General features: G+C 41.5%; 1 protein-coding gene across 9 annotated transcripts in view; it reads right to left on the bottom strand.

The window, feature by feature from the left end:
• Positions 1-20,202, bottom strand: part of KATNIP (katanin interacting protein) — a 196,361-nt gene that overhangs the window by 87,048 nt on the left and 89,111 nt on the right. The window lies entirely within an intron of this gene.

Genomic DNA, 20,202 nt, shown 5'->3' with positions numbered 1-20,202 from the left:
AAGTATCTAACGTGGTTCTGGGAAGTGAGAAGCAAATGAGTAAGGCTTTGTGCTTGACCAAGTACACTCAATCGCTGTGGTCTGCTGGATAATGCCTCCCGAAGGATGTCCAGACCCTAGTCACTGTGAGTCCGTGAGGGCTCGTGAAGGTGTAAGAAGCAATGTAGAGAAAACTTTGACCATAGAGAAATCATCCTAAGGGGCCAATGATAGAAATATGGACATTAAAGGTGCTACTGGTGAGAGAAATCAGGAACATGTTATTAGGAACTAGTGGAGAGGATCCTTTTATGTAATGGTATAATCTGAGCTGAACAGGGTCCTACAGTTACGTGGTAAGTGGAAGGTATAAATGATGAATTTGGATATTTAGCTGACAAGCTTCCCAAGCCAAATGTTGAAGATGCAGTCTGGTTTCTTCTTGCTGCTTAGAGTAAAATGTGAGAGGAAAGAGACAGAATAAGAGAAGAACTGTTAAGTAAAAAGGAACTGGGATTTGATGATATGGGACTCTTGGTCTATCCAGGTTGAAAAAGATGCTAAAATTAGGAGATTCACTGTCAGAAAAGTATGTTCTAGAGAGAAAAATAATGGTGTGTCTGGACAACATTTTGCTAGCACCTCAGATGGATCCAAAGTTTAGAGAATTCAATCACAATGAAGTCTCTTTAAAGAGATCAGACATGTGACCCATGGATCCCTTTAGACATGTCAGCAGAAGCCAGGAAAAGAGAGAGAGTTATGCAGGAAAGATTTGTGGAGTAGACTCTTGTCTAATGAGTGAGGCCTAGCAACATACAGAGGAGGCCAACATGGCTTTTGAGAATGTTATACCAGCAGAAACACTGCCAGCTTAGACTGAATGGGAGAGAGAAAGGACAAAATAAAAGAAAGCTGTCAGACTCCCAAAGTTCTACAAGCAGGAAACAGATAGATAAAACTACTTAGCGGAGGGGTCGGAGATGGCGGCGTGAGTAGAGCAGCGGAAATCTCCTCCCAAAACAACATATATCTATGAAAATATAACAAAGACAACCCTTCCTAGAATAAAGACCAGAGGACACAGGACAATATCCAGACCACATCCACACCTGAGAGAACCCAGCGCCTCGCGAAGGGGGTAAGATACAAGCCCCGGCCCCGCGGGAGCCGAGCGCCCCTCCCCCCAGCTCCCGGCGGGAGAAGAGCAGGCAGAGCGGGAGGGAGACGGAGCCCAGGGCTGCCGAGCACCCAGCCCCAGCCATCCGGGCCAGAGTGCAGGGCCCTCGATTCTGGGAAAACAGGGCAGCAAGAACAGTGAGCAGGCACTGGAGGCTGGGCGACAGAGGACATAAGAAAAGCGCGCGACCATTTTTTCTTTTTGCTTTTTTGCTGCTTTGTTTTGGCGAGCGCTTTTTGGAAGTCTTAAAGGGACAGGGACCCCAATATTAGGGAAACAGGGCAGAAAGACCGGTGAGCAGAGGCCTGAGGCTGGCACCGGAGAATAAAGAAAAACGAACGACCACCTTTTTTTTTTAATTAAAAAAAATTTTTTTTTTAATTAAAAAAATTTTTTTTTCTTGTTTTTTTTTGTGGTCGTTGTTTTGTTTTGGCGGGTGCTTTTTGGAAGTCTTAAAGGGGCAGGGAGGGTCACTTAATCCAGAGGTAGGGAATCCGGGATCTCTGGGCACCCTAACCCCTGGGCTGCAGGGAGCAGGGAGGCCCCTTACGGAGATAAATAGCCTCCCAGCAGCTCCTGCTCCAACGCGACTCCACCATTTTGGAGTAGCTGCCCGAGCCAGGCCACGCCCACAGCAACAGCGGAGATTAACTCCATAGCAGCCGGGCAGGAAGCAGAAACCCTGTCTGCACGCAGCTGCGCAGCACAAGCCACTAGAGGCCGCTGTTCTCCCAGGAGAGGAGGGCCACAAACCAACAAGAAAGGAAGTCCTTCCAGCCGTCACTCGTCCCAGTTCTGCAGACTATTCCTATCACCATGAAAAGGCAAAGCTACAGGCAGACAAAGATCACAGAGACAACACCAGAGAAGGAGACAGACCTAACCAGTCTTCCTGACAAAGAATTCAAAATAAGAATCATAAACATGCTGACAGAGATGCAGAGAAATACGCAAGAAAAATGGGATGAAGTCCGGAAAGAGATCACAGATGCCAGAAAGGAGATCGCAGAAATGAAACAAACTCTGGAAGGGTTTATAAGCAGAATGGATAGAATGCAAGAGGCCATTGATGGAATTGAAATCAGAGAACAGGAACGCATAGAAGCTGACATAGAGAGAGACAAAAGGATCTCCAGGAATGAAACAATATTAAGAGAACTGTGTGACCAATCTAAAAGGAGCAATATCCGTATTATAGGGGTCCCAGAAGAAGAAGAGAGAGGCAAAGAGATGGAAAGTATCTTAGAAGAAATAATTGCTGAAAACTTCCCCACACTGGGGGAGGAAGTAATCGAACAGACCACGGAAATACACAGAACCCCCAACAGAAAGGATCCAAGAAGGGCAACACCAAGACACATAATAATTAAAATGGCAAAGATCAAGGACAAGGAAAGAGTGTTAAAGGCAGCTAGAGAGAAAAAGGTCACCTATAAAGGGAAACCCATCAGGCTAACGTCAGATTTCTCAACAGAAACCCTACAGGCCAGAAGAGAATGGCATGATATATTTAATACAATGAAACAGAGGGCCTTGAACCAAGGATACTGTATCCAGCACGACTATCATTCAAATATGACGGTGGGATTAAACAATTCCCAGACAAACAAAAGCTGAGGGAATTTGCTTTCCACAAACCACCTCTACAGAACATCTTACAGGGACTGCTCTAGATGGGAGCACTCCTAGAAAGAGCACAGCACAAAACACCCAACATATGAAGAATCGAGGAGGAGGAACAAGAAGGGAGAGAAGAAAAGAATCTCCAGACAGTGTATATAACAGCTCAATAAGCGAGCTAAGTTAGGCAGTAAGATACTAAAGAGGCTAACCTTGAACCTTTGGTAACCACGAATTTAAAGCCTGCAATGGCAATAAGGACATTTCTTTCAATAGTCACCCTAAATGTTAATGGGTTGAATGCACCAATCAAAAGACACAGAGTAACAGAATGGATAAAAAAGCAAGACCCATCTATATGCTGCTTACAAGAAACTCACCTCAAACCCAAAGACAGGTACAGACTAAAAGTCAAGGGATGGAAAAACATATTTCAAGCAAACAACAGTGAGAAGAAAGCAGGGGTTGCAGTACTAATATCAGACAAAATAGACTTCAAAACAAAGAAAGTAACAAGAGATAAAGAAGGACACTACATAATGATAAAGGGCTCAGTCAAACAAGAGGATATAACCATTCTAAATATATATGCACCCAACACAGGAGCACCAGCATATGTGAAACAAATACTAACAGAACTAAAGGGGGATATAGACTGCAATGCATTCATTCTAGGAGACTTCAACACACCACTCACCCCAAAGGATAGATCCACTGGGCAGAAAATAAGTAAGGACACAGAAGCACTGAACAACACAGTAGAGCAGATGGACCTAATAGACATCTATAGAACTCTACATCCAAAAGCAGCGGGTTATACATTCTTCTCAAGTGCACATGGAACATTCTCCAGAATAGACCACATACTAGGCCACAAAAAGAGCCTCAGAAAATTCCAAAAGATTGAAATCCTACCAACCAACTTTTCAGACCACAAAGGCATAAAACTAGAAATAAACTGTACAAAGAAAGCAAAGAGGCTCACAAACACATGGAGGCTTAACAACACGCTCCTAAATAATCAATGGATCAATGACCAAATCAAAATGGAGATCCAGCAATATATGGAAACAAATGACAACAACAACACTAAGCCCCAACTTCTGTGGGACACAGCAAAAGCAGTCTTAAGAGGAAAGTATATAGCAATCCAAGCATATTTAAAAAAGGAAGAGCAATCCCAAATGAATGGTCTAATGTCACAATTATCGAAATTGGAAAAAGAAGAACAGATGAGGCCTAAGGTCAGCAGAAGGAGGGACATAATAAAGATCAGAGAAGAAATAAATAAAATTGAGAAGAATAAAACAATAGCAAAAATCAATGAAACCAAGAGCTGGTTCTTCGAGAAAATAAACAAAATAGATAAGCCTCTAGCCAGACTTATTAAGAAGAAAAGAGAATCAACACAAATCAACAGTATCAGAAACGAGAAAGGAAAAATCACGACGGACGCCACGGAAATGCAAAGAATTATTGGAGAATACTATGAAAACCTATATGCTAACAAGCTGGGAAACCTAGGAGAAATGGACAACTTCCTAGAAAAATATAACCTTCCAATATTGACCCAGGAAGAAACAGAAAATCTAAACAGACCAATTACCAGCAACGAAATTGAAGAGGTAATCAAAAAACTACCAAAGAACAAAACCCCCGGGCCAGATGGATTTACCTTGGAATTTTATCAGACATACAGGGAAGACATAATACCCATTCTCCTTAAAGTTTTCCAAAAAATAGAGGAGGAGGGAATACTACCAAACTCATTCTATGAAGCTAACATAACCCTAATACCCAAACCAGGCAAAGACCCCACCAAAAAAGAAAACTACAGACCAATATCCCTGATGAACGTAGATGCAAAAATACTCAACAAAATATTAGCAAACCGAATTCAAAAATACATCAAAAGGATCATACACCATGACCAAGTGGGATTCATTCCAGGGATGCAAGGATGGTACAACATTCGAAAGTCCATCAACATCATCCACCACATCAACAAAAAGAAAGACAAAAACCACATGATCATCTCCATAGATGCTAAAAAGCATTTGACAAAGTTCAACATCCATTCATGTTAAAAACTCTCAGCAAAATGGGAATAGAGGGCAAGTACCTCAACATAATAAAGGCCATCTATGATAAACCCACAGCCAACATTATATTGAACAGCGAGAAGCTGAAAGCATTTCCTCTGAGATCGGGAACTAGACAGGGATGCCCACTCTCTCCACTGTTATTTAACATAGTACTGGAGGTCCTAGCCACGGCAATCAGACAAAATAAAGAAATACAAGGAATCCAGATTGGTAAAGAAGAAGTTAAACTGTCACTATTTGCAGATGACATGATACTGTACATAAAAAACCCTAAAGACTCCACCCCAAAACTACTAGAACTGATATCGGAATACAGCAAAGTTGCAGGATACAAAATCAACACACAGAAATCTGTGGCTTTCCTATATACTAACAATGAACCAACAGAAAGAGAAATCAGGAAAACAACTCCATTCACAATTGCATCAAAAAAAATAAAATACCTAGGAATAAACCTAACCAAAGAAGTGAAAGACTTATACTCTGAAAACTACAAGTCACTCTTAAGAGAAATTAAAGGGGACACTAACAGATGGAAACTCATCCCATGCTCCTGGCTAGGAAGAATTAATATCGTCAAAATGGCCATCCTGCCCAAAGCAATATACAGATTTGATGCAATCCCTATGAAACTACCAGCAACATTCTTCAATGAACTGGAACAAATAATTCAAAAATTCATATGGAAACACCAAAGACCCCGAATAGCCAAAGCAATCCTGAGAAAGAAGAATAAAGTAGGGGGGATCTCACTCCCCAACTTCAAGCTCTACTATAAAGCCATAGTAATCAAGACAATTTGGTACTGGCACAAGAGCAGAGCCACAGACCAATGGAACAGACTAGAGAATCCAGACATTAACCCAGACATATATGGTCAATTAATATTTGATAAAGGAGCCATGGACATACAATGGCGAAATGACAGTCTCTTCAACAGGTGGTGCTGGCAAAACTGGACAGCTACATGTAGGAGAATGAAACTGGACCATTGTCTAACCCCATATACAAAAGTAAACTCAAAATGGATCAAAGACCTGAATGTAAGCCATGAAACCATTAAACTCTTGGAAGAAAACATAGGCGAAAACCTCTTAGACATAAACATGAGTGACCTCTTCTTGAACATATCTCCCCGGGCAAGGAAAACAACAGCAAAAATGAGTAAGTGGGACTATATTAAGCTGAAAAGCTTCTGTACAGCAAAAGACACCATCAATAGAACAAGAAGGATCCCTACAGTATGGGAGAATATATTTGAAAATGACACATCCGATAAAGGCTTGACGTCCAGAATATATAAGGAGCTCTCACGCCTCAACAAACAAAAAACAAATAACCCAATTAAAAAATGGGCAGAGGAACTGAACAGACAGTTCTCCAAAAAAGAAATACAGATGGCCAACAGACACATGAAAAGATGCTCCACATCGCTAATTATCAGAGAAATGCAAATTAAAACTACAATGAGGTATCACCTCACACCAGTAAGGATGGCTGCCATCCAAAAGACAAACAACAACAAATGTTGGCAAGGCTGTGGAGAAAGGGGAACCCTCCTACACTGCTGGTGGGAATGTAAGTTAGTTCAACCATTGTGGAAAGCAGTATGGAGGTACATCAAAATGCTCAAAACAGACTTACCATTTGACCCAGGAATTCCACTCCTAGGAATTTACCCTAAGAATGCAGCAATCAAGTTTGAGAAAGACAGATGCACCCCTATGTTTATTGCAGCACTATTTACAATAGCCAAGAATTGGAAGCAACCTAAATGTCCATCAATAGATGAATGGATAAAGAAGATGTGGTACATATACACAATGGAATACTACTCAGCCATAAGAAAAGGGCAAATCCAATCATTTGCAGCAACATGGATGGAGCTGGAGGGTATTATGCTCAGTGAAACAAGCCAAGCGGAGAAAGAGAAATACCAAATGATTTCACTTATCTGTGGAATATAAGAACAAAGGAAAAACTGAAGGAACAAAACAGCAGCAGAATCACAGAACTCAAGAATGCACTAACAGGTACCAAAGGGAAAGGGACTGGGGAGGATGGGTGGGTAGGGAGGGATAAGGGGGGGAGAAGTAGGGGGGTATTAAGATTAACATGCATGGGGGGGTAGGAGAAAAGGGAGGGCTGTACAACACAGAGAAGGCAAGTAGTGATTCTACAACATTTTGCTATGCTGATGGACAGTGACTGTAAAGGGGTTTATAGGGGACACCTGGTACAGGGGAGAGCCTAGTAAACATAATATTCGTCATGTAAGTGTAGATTAGTGATAGCAAAAAAAAAAAAAAAAAAAAGGGCAGTTCCTGTGTGGTAACCTCCAACGAGTTCTACACAAGGGTATAAAGGGCATATAAAAGTGTAGGCAAAGGGTCTGTTTGTGTTTATACAGAGGATCAAAGCCTAATTGGGCTACCCCGAAAATGAACTAAGATACGATATGAAAAAGAACTTCCAACATCTGCACTCTCTGGAAGACTCATGCCAGAAGATGATCATCAAAAAACCCCAACAAAGATCCACGCACTGCTACAGCTGTAGATGCACTCATCCCACCAGTTCCTGGACTTGCCATGGGAATGAGGAAGGAGATATCTAAGCTGGCCTGTGCATACAGTAAAACAACAAAATTGGACTGGATCTATACTGTTGGAACTCAACCAAGAATTTGGAGAAGTGCAAATTGTAGCGCTCCAAAGTCTTACAACTACAAACTATTTATTGTTAAAAGAACATATGGCATGTGAACAGTCCCCAGGAATGGGTTGTTTTAATTTGTCTGATTTCTCTCAGACTGTTCAAGTTCATTTGGACAATATCCACCATATCATAGATAAGTTTTCACAAATGCCTAAGGTGCCTAACTGGTTTTCTTGGTTTCACTGCAGATGGCTAGTAATTACAGATATGCTTTGGTTATGTAACTATACTCCTATTATATTAATGTGTGTGTGCAATTTAAGTAGTAGCTTAAAACCTATACATGCTGAAGTTACTCTACAAGAAGATATATCAAAGAAATAATCAATCTTCCCATGTTTTCTTCCACCTGCTACTTCTATAGGTTTTCTTCTTCCTTCCTAATTACAACCCTTAAATAGAATTCGTGCCTCATATCAAATTTACCGAGTATCATAATTCTTCCAAGTGGTAAAGATACCTCAAGACAAATGCTGGGCATAGAAGCCACAGGGCATAAATATGCAAAGAAGTAAAAAGCTAACTTTTTCAAACAATAAGGCTTCTCTCTCACTTACCAACTTCACATTTCCCTGTATGGCCCCGGAAGATGACTGGTTAGCCAGAGACGGGTAAGATTCCTCAAGGGAGGAACAACCTAAGACAGGCACAGTCGCAGGGGGGCCATCAGGTGAGAAATTGGGGGTCAACAGAGGTGAGGCTTAGAACCTCACCCCCCCGTTCTGAGAGAAATCTTCTGCATACGTGGATGTTTTATTGCTCTGGTCTAGCTTGGATTAACACATAGTCTACAGGCACACACCTGATCATCTACATGTGCTCTCTTACAACACTAAACTATGTTTTCTACCTTTATCTTGTATCTACCTACCACTTCAGCATTTTATTAAAAATCATAATAATAAAGAGAGAAATGTGGTATCCACATATAAATGAAGTATAAAAACCAAATGAGTATTCATATTTGAACTGACTGTTTATAGTTCATAATGCATGAGCAAAACCGAAAGTTTCTGTGATGACTGCCCTTGTACTGTTCACTATGTAACTTATTCATTATGTAAGAATTTGTTCTCCATGTAAAAACTTGTTTGTTATGCCTCAGAAGATTGGAGACTGACAAAAATTAGGCTTGGGGTGGAATAATGATTGTGCATTGAGCATTGACTCCCCTATACAGAATTTTATTGTCGTTAACAACCATTTGATCAATAAATATGAGAGATGCCCTCACAAAAAAAAAAAAAAAAAAAAAAAAGGACAGACTTCCAATGGTAAAATAAATAAGTAACCGGGATGTAATGTATAGCATAAGGAATATAGTCAAGATATTGTAACAGCTTGGTAGGGTGATAGCTGGAACCTAGAATTATGTATATAAATGTTCTACCACTGTGTTGTACACTTGAAACTCATGTAATGTAATACTGTATGTCAACTACCCTTCAATAAAAAATAATTATTAAAAAAAAAAAAAAAAAAAAACTACTTAGCTGCAAACACATGCCACCCTTCATGAAAGGGTGGAGCCAATGTCTCAGAGGGTAGAGCCCTGAGCCATAGAAATTATTCCTAGGTCTTAAAACCTAATGGAGTTTGTCCAGCTGGATTTCAAAATCACTTGGGTCTGGTGACTCCTCTTTTCCATTCATTTTCTCTCTATTATAATGGGATGGTCTATAACTGTTATCCTGTGCCTAACCCACCATTGTATTTGGGAGCAGTTAACTTGTTTTCTAGTTTTACAAGTCCACAGATGGAGAGGAATTTGCCTTAAGATAGGCTGTACCCAGAGTCTCACTAATTTAGATGATCTAGATGATGAGATTTGGGAGTTTTGGGCAGATAAGACTTCGATGACATTTTAGACTCAGTTGATACTGTAATGGGTTGAGATTTTTGGGAAACTTGAGATGGGATAGATGTATTTTGCATGTGGGATAGTCATAAATCTTTGAGGTCCAGAGGGAAAACTGCTGTCTGCTCAATAAATGGCCCCCAAAGATGTCCACATTTAATCCCTGTGAATGTCACCTTATGTGGCAAAGGGACTTTGCAGATAAGTGATTAAGTTAAGGATCTTGAGAAAGCGGACATTACCCTGGATTATCGAGGTAGGCCTAATGTAATCACTGAGATCCTTATAAGAGGGGGACAGGAAGATCAGGGGTAGGAAGAGAAGATATAAGGATGGAAACAGAGGTCAGGGAGATGAGAAGATGCTACACTGTTCGCTTTGCAGAGGGAAGAAAGGGCCACAAGTCAAGGAATGTAGGTGGCCTCTAGAAGCTAGAAAAAGGCAAGGAAATGGATTTCCTTTAAGTCTCCAGAAGGAACATAGGTCTGCAGACATCTTAATTTTAGACCAGTGAAAGTAAATTTGGATTTCTGACCTCCAGAACTGTTAGATAAACTACTAGGATTGTGGCAAGTTGTTACAGCAGCAAACGGGAAATGAATATAGCTGTCTGTCTTTTGGAGCTCTTTTCTTCCCACCATCTAATACCAAGTATCAGGGATATTTGCTGAACAAATAGAACACTGCCTGGCACACGGTAGGTGCTTGACAAATATTTGCTGAGTGACTAAGTTATGTCAGTGACTGGGTAGCAGCTGTAAGCAGAGGTAGGGAGTACCCACACACCTTGGAAATGGCATTAGTGTGATCCTTAGCAAGTTACTGAACTCCTCTGATCTGCATTTTGACAGCCATAAGATGGTTGAACAAATTCCTGCCTCACAGCATTGTTTCACCAAAGTTGTGGTCTGACTTGGGAATAATTTTACCTGCAAGGAATATTTGGAATGACTGTAGACATTTTTGGTCACAAATGGGTTGCGTGTGTGTGTGTGTGTGTGAGTGTGTGTGTGTGCGCGCGCGCGCGCGCTAATGGCACCTAGTGGGTAGAGGCCAAGATTGCTGCTAAACATCCTAGAATGTACAGGACAGGCCCCCACAAGGTGAGGCTGAAAAACCTTACATTAAAGTAAGCACATATTCACTGATGGCATTTGAAACAATAATAACAAGGTCTTGTACTTCAGTGTATTGAGGTGGCCCATAAAACCTTCATGGAAGCCAGACTGAGGTCATGGCTCACATGCTCACAGTCTGACTGTAGTGGGCAGTTGGAAGGTCGGCAGATTTACTACTGTTCCTCCATAGGGAAACATGAGTTCCCAGGTGGCCTGTTGTTTAACAGAAATTTCAATAATTGTGTAAAACTAGCAATCCTTTATAATGGAATAATGCTCTGTGCTCTACAAAACATTTTCAGTTCCTTCTCTCATTTGATCCTCACAATAACCCTGCAAGATAGGTAAGTAGATAAAACCCTGTGACAACATCAACTCCTGGGAAAACAGGGTAAGTATCTGGCTCCTGTTCATGGCCCAAGCCCCAATATCCAATAGGGTCAGCTTCAGTTCTGTGTTCTGGAGGGGTAGAGGCAAGGATAGGTGGGAAAAGAATGGGCAAATCCTTCTCTCTGCATCCCTAGTCATTGTGGATCAAAATGATAAAATGGGTGCCAGCTAGCTGGCAGATTCTAAGCTGGGAGACTGCTGTCATTCTCCAGGAAATCCCAGTGAGTCTCAGGTCCTAGAATCATCCCCACTGATGTCCAAGGCAGAGTGGAGCCACCAACCACAGCCAGTTCCAGGAAGGATTTAGATGGGGCATTAGGATTCTCGAACTAATGGTCAGCTGAGCAGGCTTCCTCCAGCCTCTTCGTTTATTTCACAATACTGCAACCCTCAATTTAAGTGATTGAATTTTTGGAATCCTCCAAAACTGGAGAACTGAGGCTTAGAGTCTTTAAGCTGGTCCAACTTGTCATAGTGATTAAGTGGCAGAGCTGTGACCTGTACCCTCAGCTACTGCTCTCTGCTCCTTCTAGATTATCCAAGTGTAAAACAGATTCTTGTATTCTGTCATGGTCCAACCAATGGGGAGAATGATGTGGCAACTACTATCATTGATTTATTCAGGCATGCAGGCACGCTAAGCACACTGTGCTAAATAAGGGCTGATATAAGTGGGGGAATAAGACAGCAAAGCCTCAGACAATCAACACATAAAGAAAAAGAACCGGGCATTTCAGCTGTGGCCAGGACTGTGAATGAAAGACCTTGCTTGGGTGATGGGTCAGAGAGGGAGTGGGCTGAGGGAGTACCTGATAAGAGTTGGTCAGGGAAGGAAGGCTGGGTGATGAAGAACAGCCCAGCCACTGTCATGGGTACAAGCATATCAGGCAGGAGGAACATCAGAGGCAAAGGCCAAGAGGTGGCAATGGTTGGAAGGTGGTGTACACCAAATGAGGGAAGGCGGGGGGCAGGAAGGGGTCACATAGGGCAGGGTTTTGCAAGTTTTGGGGTAAGTCTGCACACATTTTATGTACAACAGAAGGCCACTGGAGGGTGCAAAGCAGAGACGCACTATTATCTGACTTCCATTTTTAAAGATCACTATGGCCCTTGGGTACCAAATGGATTTTGAGAGGCAGGGCCAGGGTAGAATTAGGCAAACAGTTGCATCTACAGCAGCAGGGGAACGATAAAGGTGGCAGCAGAGTTGGGGACTGGTAGTGCATTTTGAATGTATTTTGGAGGCAGAGATGACAGAGATGACTTATTAGAAATTAACAATGCATCTATCCTTTGACCAAGTCCCTCTGGGAATTTATCCTTCAGCCTTAAGCATATAAAGATCATGAAGACATCATTTATAATAGACAATGATCCAAATGTCCATCAATAAGAGATAGGTTAAATACTAACAGGCCAGGTGTTGATGGAGCCTCAGGCAGCCCTTACAGTACACTTACTAGGAAAGTTAGCAAGCTATATACTTTTAAGTAAAAAGAAGGCTGTTGAAAATAGACATACGGTGTAAACTCAATTTTAAACTTAATTGTGTTTCCATGCATGTAGGTATGAATTATGCATATAAAAAGTATAGAAAGTAATCCTCAAACTATTAACAATATTCTTTCTGGAAGTGGTATTATGGGGACTTTCCTTTCTGCTTTTACTTTTTTTTTATTATAAGCATGTTTCTAATTTTGTAATGAGAAAAAAATGATGTATTTATGTTTAAGTCCTGTCCCTCACTCCTACAAATAAATAAATTCCCCACAGCAGTGGTAGGAACAGTGGTGCCGAAGACCCCAGCCAGCCAGCTGTCTGAAACATCTTGTCCCCAGAAGAGTGACTCAGAAAGCAGTGAGCAGCAGCACTCAATGTAGGAAGATGATGGAGCAATGTCTGTCTAACAGTATCTAGTCAAGTGGTTTGGATTTAAAAACAAGCTACCAATCTCAACAGGAAAAAAGTCAAGGAATATAGCATTTGTGAGTCCTTCTCGGAAAAAACCTCCCAGAACAAAATCCAAACAATGAGCGGTTGAAATCCAAATAAGAAGCACACATCTGGAGAAGCTGTAATAAAAGATCTAATGGTGAACACTGAAGGCTCTTACAGCCTGAGTAAACACTAGACAATTGTGCAGATTCTGGTCATGTACCAGAATGCAATATTCTAAACCTGAACCCTTAGCTTAGCTAAAAAAAACAGAAAGGACAGGCAGGGGCAGGGGGCCCGTGGCCTCATTTTTTGTAGTAGCTAGTCAATTCAAATCCATCTTAAATGGAAACAGAGTTTTTAAAAATGGCGACTCTGACCTCTTAATATTTTTTCGTTATTTCTTAAACTTATGAGATATTTTAAGAAATAGCTCTTGTGATGAAGAAATTTGAATTACAATAATTCCTTCTATTTCAATTTGGTTTTGCTTCTGTTAAATTACTGCAAATTTAAATGTCATAATTGTATTTACAAAATATACATAAAAAGGAAGCCTAGATTCTGCATGGCTGGTATCTTCACAAAGGAAAATAATACTTCGACTCACACTGGATGAGCAAACTTTAGGAACCTGTGCCCTTAAAATGCCCACGTGATCTAAAACCATCTGTTCCAGGAGCAAAGGGGAGATGACTAAGTAGCAACACTCCCTTGAGGAAGCCATTCAAACCCTTCCCATCTGGAAAGATGAGGACCCTGGGTTGCCTGCTCTGAAAGCCAGCCTGCCAATACTTCAAAGGGACACCATGCTAGGGCATCTACCTGTCGCTTTGAAGCTTTTGTCTAGAGATTGCTCTGTGAAAACCAACTTCATAGCTTTGTTTTACAACCTAGTATATGCCATTTCAATATTCACTGTTTAAAATGTTAAGTTCGAGCCCTTTCAACAACAGAAAGCCCTCTGCAGGGAGGCCAGGCTGCAAACACTGTGGACCTGTACACAAACTGTCCTCCCTGCTGGACATCTGGGGAAGAGGTGGAGAGAGGGGTAAATGCCGCACCCCTGACTGAAGTGAAGCAGGGGTCCGATGGTGAGTGGATTAGTATCTTACATGCCTATCTGCCTCTTTCTGCTGGGCTGGGAAAAGAGCAAAACCAGGGACCACAAAACATGAAATGTTTACAATAATAATAATACCACCACCAGTAGCAGCACCAGCTGCCAATTAAGAAGCTTTTGCTGCGTATTGGCACCCACCTAACCAGTCTGTGTACCTCAGCTCATTGCAGCCTCCCAGAATTCTGGTGGGTAGCCCATCTTACAAGTTTAGGGCATCTATGTACCAGCCCAAGGCCACACACTAGCAGAGGCAGAGCCCATGTGGATGACCGCCTGCCTGCCTCCAAAGTCCAGGCTCTGCACAATGCGCCCACCTTATTCCCTGCCTGGCACCAACACACTGGGAGCAAGTGGTCTCTAGAGTGGGATGAAATTCCGGTGTCCTGTGATTGTCCACTGGCTCGTGCAGAATCGGTGAGACCTACCCATGAGAGCTTTCTACACAAACTGCCTTGAGACCATTAAACATGTTAAAGTGTGTGTTAGTGGAAGTGTTAAACCTCCAGCTACATTTAGAAAGGAGAACGGTTAGGGTCTAAGTTCTGGGCCAGAGTTCTGGCCCAACTGCAATAGCTCTGTGTCCCCAGGCAAATTTCCAAGCCTCAAGCCCTACTTCTCATGTGAGAAAATGTGCCATGATAATCTGAGGAGGTTGGATAGGATGGCAGGATTCCTTCACAGTTATGAATCAGTGTTTTGTGACTGCTTTAACAGGTCTAGTTTTTATAGAAAATTAAAACTGAGATGGCAGCACATTCTTTGTTATTTCTCAGACCCTACTGATTTTGCCTATAAGAAGATCAGATGTTTAGACAGGAGTCCACAAATGATACTTTACGACAGTCCTCATGAAGAAGCGGTGACTTCTGGGGTACAGACCTGCAGCCAATCCCTTCCTCCCTACCAACCCCCAAGAATGTCTCATATAGTTGGCAGTTCTATAAAACTGATATTTGGATGCCTTCAGTCTGGTATGTGCTGTTAGTTGCAATAATTCCAACTAACTCCTCTTGCCTTATATGAACCATTTTACACATTTTATTAACCTGCTTGGCCCAGAAAGGATTTTTACCCTTCTTTACATTTAATCACTTATTTAACAAATATATTTGTCCCCAAAAGCAATTCTGTCTGCTAAGTACTAGGAAGAGAAAAATGAACCAGACCGAGTCTCTCTTCTTAAGAAATTTATAATCTGGCAACAAACAGCCATTCTAGAAGAAATTGCAAGCATAATAAGTGTCAAGAATCCAAACTTGGGGCAAGCCTGGTGACTCCTAAATCACACTTTCCAGAAGGAAGGCACTTGAGCCCTAACTTTAGGGTCTGCAATTGTGTGCTTTTAAAATCACCTTCCCCTATACCAATTCCAATGGAACTTTGGCTAGGAAAGTTTGAGTTTTATGTGTGTTTTGAATACCTGTGTAATGTTTCTAGCTTTCTGATAGTTTCTTACTGCCCCCCTTCAGTCTTGGATTTTCTTTTACTAATTTTCATTCAGAGCTAAATTTACTTATGGAGTACCCTGGAGTTTAGACTCTAATGTACATCATTATGAAGAAAAATACCACCCTGGTCTCAGGGAATGCAGTGAGGTAAGAGAAAGAGCATGGGCTCAGGAAACAGAGGGCACTGGAGGCTGCCTGTTTCCTGGCTGGAGGCCCTGGGCAAACCTCTCAGCATCAGCAGCCACAGGTGCCTCACCAAAGCCTGCCCAGAGCAGGGCCTGGTTGTAGGAATTGGATAGGACAGCAGGATAGAGACAGAACAACAAAGAATGATGCTGGCTGACTAGAAATTTTGAGGAATTCCTGAAAGACAGCGAGCAGAGATTATATTTCTGAATAATTAGAAGCACAGGAAATTATCTACCAAAACATGGACAGATAAAATTCTCCATAGAAGGAGATAGTGTGTGTGTATGTATAGCTGAGTCCAGAGTGAAGATGGAGTGAGAAGAAGCCCTGGAGTTTTCACTGGGAGGCTGCTTTTAGGGCTGCCAGGCCGGCCTGGCTCTATTATGTACAGAGGTGTATACCCATAGGCTGAAGCTCAGAATGTGGGCACTGGTACAAGAAGGCAGGGCAATGCTCCATGAGGTCACTGTCCCCAAGAAAGGCTAGGAGGTGCCATACCTGGAAGAGAAGCTAAGGTGCACAGCTTTCAGGAGCATGCTGTGCCCCAACCCAACAGTCATCAGGGTCAGGTCATGTCCAAAAGAACAGACAGGGGTAGTGGGATTCTCAAATATAATAGGAAGACAACCAGGAATGAGCACACATTTGGGGAAAATCAACACCCAGAAAGAAAGGCACCAAATTTAATTAACAAAAGAACTAATATCCAGTAAAAGAGAATTAATAGAATAAATAGAAGAAGACTTTAGAATACAGAAAATCAATATCCTTGGAGAGACTGAAGAAGACATTTCATCCATGAAAAAGAAACAACTAGAGATCTTAAAAGTTTTAATTTTATTAACATTATTAAAAAATATAGCAGGAGAGAGAGATAAACGATGACTAAATATACTAGAAAATCAAGCCAAACCATTTTACAAGAACATAGTACAAAAAGAAAAAAAGCATGAAAGAAAAATTAAGACACTTGAAAGCATAGATCTGGGCCAAAATTTATCTAACAGAAGCTCCAGAGGATGGAAGAGAAACAATGGATGAGAATAATAATAATAAATGAAAAATTTCTAGTGCTAAAGAAAGGTACCACCTTTCAGACAGAAAAGGCCCATCTACTGCTTTAGATGAGACAAAGATATTGATACTTAATATATTCATGTGGATAAAAGGCACAATCTATCAGAAAACATACTGACTCTATGTGTACACAAAGATGGAGATTTGAAATATATAAAGCAAAAACAAAGAAATAGAAGGGGAAATCAACAAGTTCACAGAAATCAGATTAAATAGACAAAAATTAAGTAGGATCTATTGCAGAGGTTTGCTAATGAGCATAAAAATTTCCTGCAAGTCTTATTAACAATGCAGATTCCAAGGACTTCATCTCCCCTCCAGATCCAATTCTGTATCTTTGAGTGGAGTATAAGAATTCACATTTCTGATTCTGGAAAAGATGGCGGCATGAGAAGTGAGGGAGAAATCTCCTCCCAAAACTACATGTAATATGAAAATGCAGCAAATACAATTATTCCTAAAAGAGTGACCAGAAATAAGATTCCACCAGCCAGTCTACATCTGGGAAAAGAGAATATCTCATGGTAAAGGGTAAAGTAATAAAGCCATGACCTGGTGGGACCCAAGCACTCCCCCTACCCCAGCTCACTGGTGAGAGGAAGAGAAAAGAACAGGGAGAGAGTAGAAGCCCAGGACTGCTAAATATATAGCCGTAGAAGTCTACTCTGGGAGCACAAGCCCAAACTGCATGGTGCTCTGGAGATCAGAGGGGTTGAAAACCAAACTCAGAGACAGAGACTGGGAACAGGTTCCCACAGCCGACTACCCTGGGACAAAAGAAAGGCAGGCACTTTGGAAGACTTCCCAACAGTGAGAGGGCTGCTAAAGGGGCAAGGATTCAGGAGAAGGAATAGGTGGACAAAATCGTATCAACACACTCAGCCCAGAAGGTTGGGAACTTTCAGGAGCTTCAGGTGCTCCATACCCATGGCTGGCAATGCAGCCCTGAGGCCTCCCACCATGATAAGCAGCCTGCCTCTTCTTCCTCTCTACCGGCACCAGTGCACAAACCTGCTGCCCCTGCCATTATGCCAGACCAGCCAGAGGGAAGCCCCACCTACAGCAACTACATGCTTGATGCAGAGGCTGCTCCCTGTATGTGGCTCACTGGCCCTGACAGTGGAGGTGGGGAAACAGGAAAGAGCTCGCTCTTTAGGGTTGGCACTGATACCACTCGCCTGCGATCACTGCCATCACTCCAGGTACAGGGCAGCTCCAAAGACACTAGGGGGTGCTGCCTACACAAACCTAATATTTCTCACTATCAAATAGGATTATGAAAAGGCAGAAGAACCTTGTTCAATCCAAAATCCCTCAAACACCAGAAAGAGGGTGTAGTGAAACTGAAATCACCAATCTTCCTGAAAAAGAATTCAAAATAAAAGTCATAAGCAAGTTGATGGAGCTACAGAAAAATATTCAAGAACTAAGGAATGAATTCAGTAGGGAGATAGACACCTAAAAATATACAGTAGCTGAAATGAAATATACAATGGAGGGATTTAAAAGGAGATTAGTGAAAGACCTATACCCTGAAAACTAAAAGACACTCTTAAGAGAAATTAAAGAGGTCACTAACAAATGGAAACTCATCCCATGCTCCTGGCTAGGAAGAATTAATATTGTTAAAATGGCCATCCTGCCCAAAGCAATATACAGATTCGATACAATCCCTATCAAATTACCAACATCATTCTTCAATGAACTGGAACAAATAGTTCAAAAATTCATATGGAACCGCCAAAGACCCTGAATAGCCAATGTAATCCTGAGAAGGAAGAATAAAGTGGGGGGGGGGATCTTACTCCCCAACTTCAAGCTCTACTACAAAGCCACAGTAATCAAGACAATTTGGTACTGGCACAAGAACAGAGCCATAGACCAGTGGAACAGAATAGAGACTCCAGACATTAACCCAAACATATATGGTCAATTAATATATGATAAAGGAGCCATGGACATACAATGGGGAAATGACAGTCTCTTCAACAGATGGTGCTGGCAAAACTGGACAGCTACATGTAAGAGAATGAAACTGGATCACTGTCTAACCCCATACACAAAAGTAAACTCCAAATGGATCAAAGACCTGAATGTAAGTCATGAAACCACAAAACTCTTAGAAAAAAACATAGGCAAAAATCTCATGGACATAAACATGAGTGACTTCTTCATGAACATATCTCCCCGGGCAAGGGAAACAAAGGTAAAAATGAACAAGTGGGACTATATCAAGCTAAAAAGCTTCTGTTCAGCAAAGGACACCATCAATAGAACAAAAAGGTATCCTACAGTATGGGAGAACATATTCATAAATGACAGATCCGATAAAGGATTGACATCCAAAATATATAAAGAGCTCACATGCCTCAACATTACAAAAAGCAAATAATCCAATTAAAAAAATGGGCAGAGGAGCTGAATAGACAGTTCTCTAAAGAAGAAATTCAGATGGCCAACAGACACATGAAAAGATGCTCCACATCACTAGTTGTCAGAGAAATGCAAATTAAAACCACAATGAGATACCACCTCACACCAGTAAGGATCGCCATCATCGAAAAGACAAACAACAACAAATGTTGGTGAGGTTGTGGAGAAAGGGGAACCCTCCTACACTGCTGGTGGGAATGTAAACTAGTTCAACCATTGTGGAAAGCAGTATGGAGGTTCCTCAGAATGCTCAAAATAGAAATACCATTTGACCCAAGGATTCCACTTCTAGGAATTTACCCTAAGAATGCAGCACTCCAGTTTGAAAAAGACAGATGCACCCCTATGTTTACTGCTGCACTGTTTACAATAGCCAAGATATGGAAGCAACCTAAATGTCCATCAGTAGATGAATGGATAAAGAAGATGTGGTACATATACACAATGGAATATTATGCAGCCATAAGAAAAAAACAGATCCTACCATTCGCAACAACATGGATGGAGCTAGAGGGTATTATGCTCAGTGAAATAAGCCAAGCAGAGAAGGACAAGTACCAAATGATTTCACTCATATGTGGAGTATAAGAATAAAGGAAAACTGAAGGAACAAAACAGCAGCAGAATCACAGAACCCAAGAATGGACTAATAGTTACCAAAGGGAAAGGGAATGGGGACGATGGGTGGAAAGGGAGGCATAAGGGTGGGGAAAAAGAAAGAGGCCATTACGATTAACATGTATAGTGCGTGGGGGGCACAGGGAGGGCTGCACAACACAGAGAAGACAAGTAGTGATTTTACAGCATCTTACTATGCAGATGGACAGTGACTGTGAAGGGGTATGTGGGGGGGACTTGGTGAAGGGGGGAACCTAGTAAACATAATGTTCTTTCTGTAATTGTAGATTAATGATACCAAAATAATAAATAAATAAATAAAAGGAGATTAGATGAGGTGGAGGAGATGGTAAACACAATAGAAATTAGAGAACAGGAATGCAGAGAAACTGAGGCAGAGAGAGAAAAAAG

Source organism: Manis pentadactyla, chromosome 10, assembly GCF_030020395.1.
Source record: "Manis pentadactyla isolate mManPen7 chromosome 10, mManPen7.hap1, whole genome shotgun sequence".
NCBI lineage: Eukaryota > Metazoa > Chordata > Mammalia > Pholidota > Manidae > Manis > Manis pentadactyla.
This window is presented reverse-complemented; position numbering and strand designations above follow the sequence as displayed.